Here is a 10,392-nt window from a genome sequence, read left to right on the forward strand (position 1 = left end):
TTGAGAAAGTTCCCCAAGGGCGTGGAGCAGAGCTTGCCTCCTGTTGGAAGTTTCAGGGACACCAAAGACTTCAGTTTCCCGACCTGCAGCACTGGGAACTGTGTGTTTCATGCTGTTCAAGAGGAGAAACCACCTCGACGCCACCAACAATGCCACCAATGACGCCAATGGCCTGCACCATGACCTGCCGACGCCGCACAGAGTCGCATTGCCCCGCTTCGCACTGTGACCCTGGTCTCACTGATGCCATCATCAGATGACTTCACGGAGCCGCTGCTTGCACCACGACCTGTGGGCCCCGCACTCCGGCATTGCATGCTCACACCACAGCCTGGCCCTCCCCGACATGAGGAGCACGAAGCACCGTCCCGTCCCGCACCGCAGCTCCGATCCACCGATGCCAGCACCATTGACTCCAGTGTCGTCACCAGGCATCCCTGGTCTCACCGCCCCGATTCACACCGCATCCCTGGTCTCACCGACGCCGGTGGACGCCCTCACCGAGCCTTTGCCTGCACCGTGACCTGTCGGCACCGCACGTCACATCGTCCCGCTTTGCACCGCAGCCCCAACGCCATCAAGACCAGCGCTCCTGACTTCATCAGCCCGGAGTTCGATCTGCAATGCATGTGACTTCACGGGCTCGATGACTCCTGCACCTACTTTGGAACCTACTCCGCGACGTCAGCAGCGCCACTCTCCTGAGCTCCCAACGAAGATCATGACACCCTACAAATCCAAGGTACTGTTTCCGGGTCTTTCCTACACCATAGCTGGCCCGCGATGCCGCCGCCGGCCTGAACTGTTTGTTTTCATGATCACGACGCCGTGATAGCGCCAGGTGGGGCTATTGACTTCAAGGAACTGTATTTGTTTAGTAAATCTTGCAGAATTCATATTTTTATTACTGTACGTTGGATTTTTATCGTATTTAGTCCTCTTTTAAATATATAAATATTGACTATTTTTCTAAAACTGGTGTGGTGTCCATTTGTAGTGTTTTCACTGTGTTACTGTGTGTGTTATGTGCTAATGCTTTAGACATTGCTTCTGAGATAAGCCTAATTGTTCGTGCTAAGCTACCAAGGGGATGAGCAGGGGTTATCTGAGCAGTTATCTCTCTTATCCTGACTAGAGTGAGGGTCCCTACTTGGACAGAGTGCAAACAGACTGCCAGCTAGAGACCCCATTTATAACATTTCCCTAGATGCCAGCTGAGATAGAGGCCAAAATCCACATCTTGGCACTTTGCAAAAAAAAGGTTTGTTTTCTTTCGGAAAATGAGATGTGTCCATGTTGTGTTTTGGGGCATTTCCTGTCTCGGGCACTAGGCCTACCCACACAAGTGAGGTACCATTTCCATCGGGAGACTTGGGGGAATGCTGGGTGGAAGGAATTTTGTGGCTCCTCTCAGATTCCAGAGCTTTCTATGAAAAACTGTTTTTTTGTCAAATTTTGAGGTTTGCAAAGGATTCTGGGTAACAGAACTTAGTGAGAGCCCCATGTCGCGTAGGCTCTCATTATCCTAATGAGACCACTGGATTTGGGTGAATCACTTCAACTGTGGGGGGCTGAGTCTGAACCCACTAAAGGTGACACCTGTCGGCCTAATCCGGGTTTTGTTCCGGCTAACTAACAGTGCCTCATCTCTACCCTAGAGCAGGGATGATTGGGCAACAAAGCGCAGGACACTATTGACTCCTCGGGGAAATCTTGGTCACTCAGATCTCATTTGTTTCTCCCAGTTACATTAGTCTCACATATGCAAGGACAATCAGAGGCAGAGAATAGTTCAATAAGGTTTTATTGAAGTATCTGCACCTTAGGTAATAAAGCATGGATTGCAATAACTAGGACGATGAAGACTGACAGGATTAAAATTGTGATAAGGAAGATGAAACATAAAAATAACGCTATCATATTGTCACTAAGATCGTTAAAAATAGCTCCTACCTAGGCTATGTTAGAGCACAGCATGTTAAGCTCTAATTCTGCCTTTCAGCTTCCCCTGGGAAGACATCATCCCTCATACCTGAGCAAGAGGCCTGTAGGTCACGTAAGCAGATGTAGCGAAGCACTCAGCAATAAGCATACAGTCACAGTCATCTGGATGGAATCTTCCTCTAACGTACATGGGTCAAAGTAGTGTTTTTATAATGAAACAAATGATGTTCCAAGAAAGGATCCCCACGTAAGAGTGTATATATTTCTGTGAACATTAGAGACAAAGCGTACCACTTTTGACGCCAAACCTATCTTACTGCAGCCTTGAGAAAAGCACAGAGTGAAAGAAATGTCTTGTTTAAGAACGCAGTGCTGGCCTAGGCAAAGAACAGCTAGATCGAGAAAATAAAACAAGACCCCAAATGTGGCTATTGTTAAAATAATAAAACAAAGCTGATAAAAAATATATCTAGGTTAAAGTGTACAGCGGCAGGCATAGTATGCTAAAATAACGTGTATGAAGCTATAACTAAAATGGCTACACAACACCCACAAGTCACCCAATCTTGGAAGCCCCTAGGTGTCTAGTTTTCAAAAACCAAATAGGTTTGCTAGGTTTCCCTAGGTGCCGGCTGAGCTAGAGGCCAAAATCCACAGCTAGTTACTTTGCAAAAAACAGGACTGTTTTCTTTGGGAAAATGTGATGTGTTCATGTTGTGTTTTGGGGCATTTCCTGGTGTGGGCACTTGGCCTACCCACACAAGTGAGGTACCATTTTTATCGGGAGACTTGGGAGAACACTGGGTGGATGGAAATGTGTGGCTCCTTTCAGATTCCAGAACTTTCTATCATTGAAATGTGAGGAAATTGTGTTTTTTTGCCAAATTTTGAGGTTTGCAAAGGATTCTGGGTAACAGAACCTGGTGGGATCCCCACAAGTCACTCCATCCTGGATTCCCCTATGTGTCTAGTTTTGAAAAATGCACAGGTTTGGTAGGTTTCCCTAGGTGCCAGCTGATCTAGAGGCCAAAATCCACAGCTAGGCACTTCGCAAAAAACACATCAGATTTCAGTGTAAAAATGTGATGTGTCCATGTTACGTTTCCTTTTGCGGGAAATACAAAAGTTTCCTTGATACCTATTTTTGACTCTTTATATTTCACCAAATGAATTGCTGTATACCCGGTATACAATGAAAACCCATTACGAGGTGCAGCTCATTTATTTGCTCTGGGTATCGAGGGTTCTTGATGAACCTACAAGCTCTATATATCCCCTTAACCAGAAGAGTCCAACAGATGTAACAGTATATTACTTTTGAAAATCTGACATCGCAGAAAAAAGTTACAGAGTAAAATGTGGAGAAAAATTGCTGTTTTTTTCACCTCAATTTCAACATTTTTTTTATTTCAGCTGTTATTTTCTGTAGGAAAACCTTATAGCATCTACACAAATGTCCCGTTGCTGAACTCAGAATTTTGTCTACTTTTCAGAAATGTTTAGCTGTCCGGGACACAGCACTGGTTTCACACCCATTTCAGTCACTAACTGGAAGGAAGCTAAAAGCACTAAAAATAGTAAAAATGGGGTATGTCCCAGTAAAATGCCAAAATTGTGTTGAAAATATGGTTTTCTGATTCAAGTCTGCCAGATCCTTAAAGCTGGGAAGATGGTGATTTTACCACCGCAAACCCTTTGTTGATGCCATTTTCAGGGTAAAAAACCACAAGCCTTCTTCTGCAGCCCTTTTTTCCCATTTGTTTTTTAAAAACGAAATTTTTGCTGTATTTTGGCTAATTTCTTGGTCTCCTCCATGGGAAACCCACAAACTCTGGGTACCTCTAGAGTCCCTATGATTTTGGAAAAAAAGGACGCAAATTTGTCATTGGTAGCTTATGTGGACAAAAAGTTATGAGGGCCTAAGCGCAAACTGCCCCAAATAGGAAAAAAAAGGCTTGGCTCCTGAGGGGGAAAAGGCCAGGCAGCGAAGGGGTTATTGTTATGGCTCATGAAACATATGCTTTAATAGCTCCTAGCCCACCCCTGACAAAGGCCAATGTAAGGGTGCATGCGTATGGCCATACACCTCCAATGGAGCAGGCCAGAATGTTCACCCTAGAGAGGAGGTAACGCAAGAAGGTGCTGGTATGCTATTAAGTTGCCAGGCAGGCAAAGATCTAGGGCAGATCCCCTTGGACATGACTCCTGTCTTAGCAAAGACAGGAGTCATGCTCCCCAGCCCAATGGCCATGCCCAGGGGACTTATGCCCCCTGGACATGGCTATTGGGCACAGTGCTATAGGGTGGGGCCAAGTTAGGCCCCCCTAGGGCACTTTGAAAAAAAAAAAGAAAAAAGTACCTGGAGTTACCTTGGATGGGTCCCCCTATCCTTGGGTGTCCTCCAGGTGTGGATGGGGCCGACTGGGGGTGTCCCTGGGAGCAGGGTAGGGCACCTGTGGACTGTCTCCCTAACGCCTGCCCTGACCCAAGCGTTAAATAATAGCGCTAAACAGGCTTAGCGCCATTATTTAAGGCCCTCCTCCTCCTGTGAGCGATCTTTGCACGGGAGGATAAATAAGATGCAAAGACCTTAGAGTCATTTTTTGCCCGGGAACGCCTACCTTGCATCTCATTGACGCAAGGTAGGTTTCCACTGTAAAAAATGACGTTAACTCCAATAGTTTGACGCTAGACAGATCTAGCGTCAAAATACAAATATGGAGTTAAGTTTGCACTGGATTTGCGTAAAAAAAAAGGGCGCAAATCGTGTGCAAACAGAGTATAAATATGCCCCTGATTGTCTCCTAGAGGACTTCTAGGAACTGTTTAGAGCAGTGGTTCTCAGCATGTGGTCCGAGGAGCTCTTGGGGTCTGCAAGGCCTACTCAGGTGGTCTGCGACTGTTTTACAAAATTAAATAATACTAAAACTACTACATTAAAATTATTAAGTATATACTAATAAAGCAAAATTGGACAAATATTTATATTTGATTTTGAATCACACAAAATATTTCATTATTTAAGCATTTGGTTGGTTTATACTTGTTTTTGTATTTTTCTGTATTGCTTTGAGATTCAAATCATATAAATTGCCGAAGTCAGGATCCCCAGCTTCCAATAATGAATCAGTGGGGGTCCCTGGATTCCAGTAATGATTCAGTGGGGGTCCACAGAAGTCAAAAGGTTAAGGACCTCTGGTTTAGAGGAACTGGGTACTGCAAGGGAAATCAAAAAAATGTACATTGACAAATCTGTGCAGCCCATGATGCTGCACAACTGGAGAGTCGCATTCCACCTTTAGCTAAAGGTAGAATAGCTTTAAAAGCTTGAAGAAGAAGGAATAATCAAAAAGGCAGAGGGCCTGCCTTGTGGGTCTTACCTATTCTGGTAACCAAGAAGCCTAAAAAGCTGAATGCGATGCAACTTTGCAAAGATATGCATCTCTCTATCATGGCCATATAATGGGAGCGGCATATCACCTCAACCGTAAATGGCATTGTAATTGAAATAGCAGGGGCCAAATGATTATCCAAGACGGACCTGTTAGAGGTGCCAACAACTAGTACTGGACCTTACCTCAAGATATCTCACACCCTTTTCGATGCTTTTGTTTCTCAGGACTAAACTTTGGGATCTCAAGCATTTCCTGAGTGTTCCAGAACACCATCAGGAAGGTGTTGTCCAGGCTGTTAGAGTTTCTGCCTGTGATCCACGATATCCTAGTGTTTGCTACACTTTAGAGGACCACTATACATGACTGAGGAAATTGTTTCAAAGACTCAAGGACAGTAAACTCACACTGCACAGTGAAAAGTGTGAATTCCTCAGAACAGACATAAGTTTCTTTAGGTACTATTTCTCAGATGAAAGTAAAAGACATCAAGACTGCCCTGCCTCTTCCTCTTTCATTGCAGCGAGGAGCTACTTGTGCATTGAAAATTATTGTGGATTCTTTACACAGAATCTGCCAGATCTCACTGCCGATGTATGGAGTTGATCAAAGCCTCTTCAAGTTGGGTCTGGAATGAGGAACATAATGGTGACACATGACTTGATCAAAGAGATAAGAACGTACAATGGACCCCATTCTAGGGGCAAAAATTTGCAGATTACTTTGTATCCTGGGGGATTAAGCACAGGCAAATCATGCTTCGTTGGCTGCTGGCAAATGGCAAAGACTAAAGCTTTATGCAGGCCATCTCCAACATACTTTGCATATCCCACGTCAAACATCACAAACTACAGTGAGCAATCCAATCATTGATGTAAGACTACCATCACATACTCCATGTGACCACTGGGTGTACCCCCAGGCCAGTCTTTATGCAGAGGGCGTTCCGGTATGTGGGTCCCCATCACCTAGGGTGAGCTCCTAACTTTATAAACCTGGCCCTTTTGCTCCAAATTTGACAGCACCAGAACAACCAAGTTAGTTGGAACTGACGAGCCAGGAATAAGGCAGTAGAAATAGAGTGCCTCTTCCTGATGAAAGATAGTCACCTGGGAAGCAAGTTCAAATTTCCTTTCAATGTGGAACCCTGGATTGTGACGCGGGTCAAGGACACCATGGTCACCACCCAGCAAGAGGTTGAAGAGGTCACAAGAAATGTGTCACATTTTTGACAATTTGGGGTGCTTTGCGGGGTCAGTCCCCTGATGATGTAAGAGGGGACCCTGGCAGAGATGCTGAGCTGGGTTTGGCAGTCAACCCGTCCTACATGCAGGTGGGAGCGGCAATCAATTGGGTTCCATTGCATCAAACCCAAAGCCAGAAAACTGAGCACCTGCGGTGGTGACCTGTGATCTTGGGAACATGTAAGAAAGCCTGAAGTTTGCACCCAGTCATGAAGTGGGAAGGATGCCACTCCTCGCTTTCATTTGAGATCCGATCCCACGCTATCAAAGAGGTACTGTGATTTTCTACAGTGACTGTGCAAGACTTTGGCATCCTACATCACACCCTGATTTTGGGCGTGAGACTCTAATGTTGTGTTGAGTTCATTTGTGTGTTGGAGTGGAATGTAGTATCTGCGCACATGCATATATGGGGGAAGCATTTTATACTGGTTTTACCTAGTCTGTTCTGAAATTTAGGGTATTTGGTTTAGGTCTTGTTGGACGTCATAAGGTTAACAAAGGGTGCTGTGGCCCGTGGTCCCAGGTCAGAGTTCTGGACTTACAATGTTCCAATGTGTATTTTTATTTCCAACTCCTGAAAACACTGCAACTTCATATCAACAGTTGAATGTCTATAAGACATTCTGATAAGTCACGGAAACAACAAACAAAATCAGAATATGTGGCCTAGCAGCTAGAGTGCCTCCTGTTGTTCAAAGTGGGGATGTAAGGATCAAATCCCAGCCTTGACTCAGCATTTTTGTGATCCTGAAAAAGTAAACTATCTATACAGAAGGCTAACCCCATTCAAATCAGAGGAACGCCAGTCCTAGTCACTAAGGTTGACTACCTGCAGCCTAGGTGCAGAATGTTGTGTGTTAAAAAACAGGAATGTATACATTACTGTTTCTTGTTTGTAATTCTGTGGAACAAGAAATGCTTTAAACGACTGCACAAAGGTAAACTCCAGAAATTTCTTTTGGAATGCAGGGTGAGTATTTGCTTCTGAGAAAATTGTGTACTTATTTAAAAAGTTGCTCCAAGCCGGTAAGCGTTATGTCACATCTGTCTACACATGTAGGTTTGTTGTGCACACGGAAGTGCCCAGTGCGCATTTGAATATCCATGTTGGTTTTCTTTGCTACTCGAGGTTTAAATGGTAGAACTATGAGCAGTTACATCTTCTTAGAAACCTGCAATCAGGGCAAGCCTGCACACGGTGCTCCAGAAGTGGTAACTGCAACACCGCAGTTGACTGTCGAGAGTGCTCTTATAATCACAGCCATGCCCAAGTGCACCCGTTTGCTATGAGGTCATTCTTCTGCATGCTAATTATCTACGTCGATACTTAAACCCAGAGGGCTAGCGATAGATCATTTCCTCACAGAAACAGCTCACAGTTATAAACTTAGCACAACAAAATTGATATCTGTCGTCCCCAGCATGTATAGGTGTGGCGTTAGCCAAGACCTTTTGGTTTTAACAAAATTATATTTACTACACTTAGGGCCAGATGTACGAAAGGATTTTACCCATTCTGTGTCTATGGGAAAAAGCTTTTGTACATATGGCCCTTAATGTATAGTGGTTTTAACCCAGCCGTTTTCATCCACAGCTGTGTAATCGTGTCACGCACGTTTTTCATTTGGTCACCATGATATACATTATGGAGCAATTGCTCAACCCTCCTCGGCCATTGGCTAACCACCTTGAGTGACTGCATTCCGCCTGTTTACCTATTCGCCTACACTGTGAAACCACTAATGCTAATAGGTATAGGAGTCCTTCTTTTGTCTCTACCACAAGACACCCCGCATTTGCACTCTACAGAGTTTTCTTGTCTTAGGGTGTGCAAATTGTGTAGAGAGAGCATCATTTTAGCATGTCTGTGACCTAAGTTGTGTCGTTTGCTGCCGAGTGGTATCTGAGGCGCAGTCTGGATAGTCGGCAATGGACACATCAGTTGCATCACTCGCTCGCTCTACATTGGGAAGCGAGACCGATGGACATGACTAATGTTTGTTTTCTTTGCATTCTGATAGTTTTGCTTTTCCAGTTATACGTGCATGAGTACAAGTGCCATAATGCAATTGAACAGTACTACGTTTAACAATGAAGGCCTGGTGAAGAATTGCCTAACCATTTCAGAGACACGTGATCCTTGTCCTTTCAATGCGCAGTCATGCTACTATCTTCCCAAATCACGAATATTGGGTAGCTCTGGTTATTTTTAAATTTAATTCCAAACTTTAGCGGGCAAGGGTTGGGGGGGGGGGGGGTGGGAGTACCACAGAATAGCATTTCCCTTTGAGTTTAGGTCAAATAGGTTATTAAATTCTAAGTATTCAGCGTTCACCGTTACATGTTTTATCAGGTTAAGGACCTTAGGGGCGGGAGGATTACTTTTTGTTTGCTCAACTTGCCTCGGCATAAAAAAGTTTAATGACTGTTCTAGAGAAAGTCGGCGCGCTCAGAGACAGTGACGAAAAACTGCTCCAGTTCACAACCCCCTTTCGTGCCATCTTTATAACAACTTAGGAATCAATGCAAGTGAAAGAATCCATAAATCATAGATCGCTTACCTGGTCTTCCCCCTGTTCCTTTTGTTGTTATGGTTGCGAATTTACAAGTTAGAAGCAGGGCTCTTTTCCCCACTATCTCTTAGAGGCACATCTCTCTTGCGCTCTCTCTCTCTGTCTGGGTAGTCCAGAACTTTGGTAGCGCAACTTATTTGCTTCAAAGTGGGTATCGTCCTCGTTCTGGCTGGCAGTGCCCTTTCCTTCCTTCAGTTCCTGCCAGTGTACTGAGCCAGGAAACCGCTGTCGTCACGTTGTCACCTCATCACTCAGTCAGTGAGCTGTTTCCTACATATTACGTACAGGGGATGTGGCACCCGAGTCCCGTTTAGGCAGCCAACTTCCACGCACCGCTTCTGTCGTTTTATCACTAGAAAGAGCCCTGCCCTTGTTTGACGTCAGGGTGTGTCCCTCTGCCTCTGTGTCCAAGTCACACAAGTTCCCTCCTCTTGCAGACCGGTTTGCAGTTGTGGACAATGTAATGGTGAAGCAGGATCAGACTGTGGTGTGTCAGGAAAGGATATTTTCCCTTTTGGGGGGCAATTCAACTGGAAACCCCAAAGCCCCTCCAGTTTTGCAAGGTCATCGCAAGAATATGAAAAAATGAGGTTGAAACCAGGGCACAAGTTCCGAAAAAAGTGTGGTGGTGGAGGGTGGGGAGGGGTACGTAATTAGGGAAGGCAAATTGCACTGACGTTACAGATTAACAGCACAGAAAATTAGTTCGTACTCCTATCACACCCCTCAGTTTGAAAGCAAAGGCTGAGTTTCAGTCTTTATATATTGCATCAATGTAAATATAAATATGCACTGTGTCAGACCCGGCATCCTTGGTATACCCCCTAACTTTTTGCCTTCACTCCTCTTACTTTGCAGAATTCGTTTTTGTTGGCTCTGGGACTCTGCACACTTTACCACTGCTAACCAGTGCTAAAGTGCTTGTACTCACTCCTGTAAACATGGTAAAATAGGCATACACCCAACTGCCATATTTAATTTACTTGTAAGTTCCTAGTAAAGTGGTACACCATATACCCAGGGCTGGTAAATTTAATGTCACTATTGGGACTGCATCAGTTATTGTGCCACCTGCTTAAGTGGGTCTTTTAAAACCTGTCTCAGGCCTGCCACTGCGGCCTGGGTGTTCAGTTTTAAACTGCCATTTCGACCTGGCAAAATAAACCTTTTGACCGGTGTAAAACTTCCATTATAATACATAGGTCACCCCTAGGGTAGGGCCTAAACATCCCATGG

General features: G+C 44.8%; 1 protein-coding gene across 1 annotated transcript in view; it reads right to left on the reverse strand.

Moving 5' to 3' along the window:
• Positions 1-9,471, reverse strand: part of ANO7 (anoctamin 7) — a 2,026,240-nt gene extending 2,016,769 nt beyond the window's left edge. The window contains exon 1 of the mRNA XM_069213645.1: positions 9,145-9,471. The gene's annotated coding sequence lies outside the window, so the exon portion shown is untranslated. The remainder of the gene's footprint in view (positions 1-9,144) is intronic.
• Positions 9,472-10,392: the final 921 nt, after the last annotated feature.

This window comes from Pleurodeles waltl, chromosome 11, assembly GCF_031143425.1.
Source record: "Pleurodeles waltl isolate 20211129_DDA chromosome 11, aPleWal1.hap1.20221129, whole genome shotgun sequence".
Taxonomy (NCBI): domain Eukaryota; kingdom Metazoa; phylum Chordata; class Amphibia; order Caudata; family Salamandridae; genus Pleurodeles; species Pleurodeles waltl.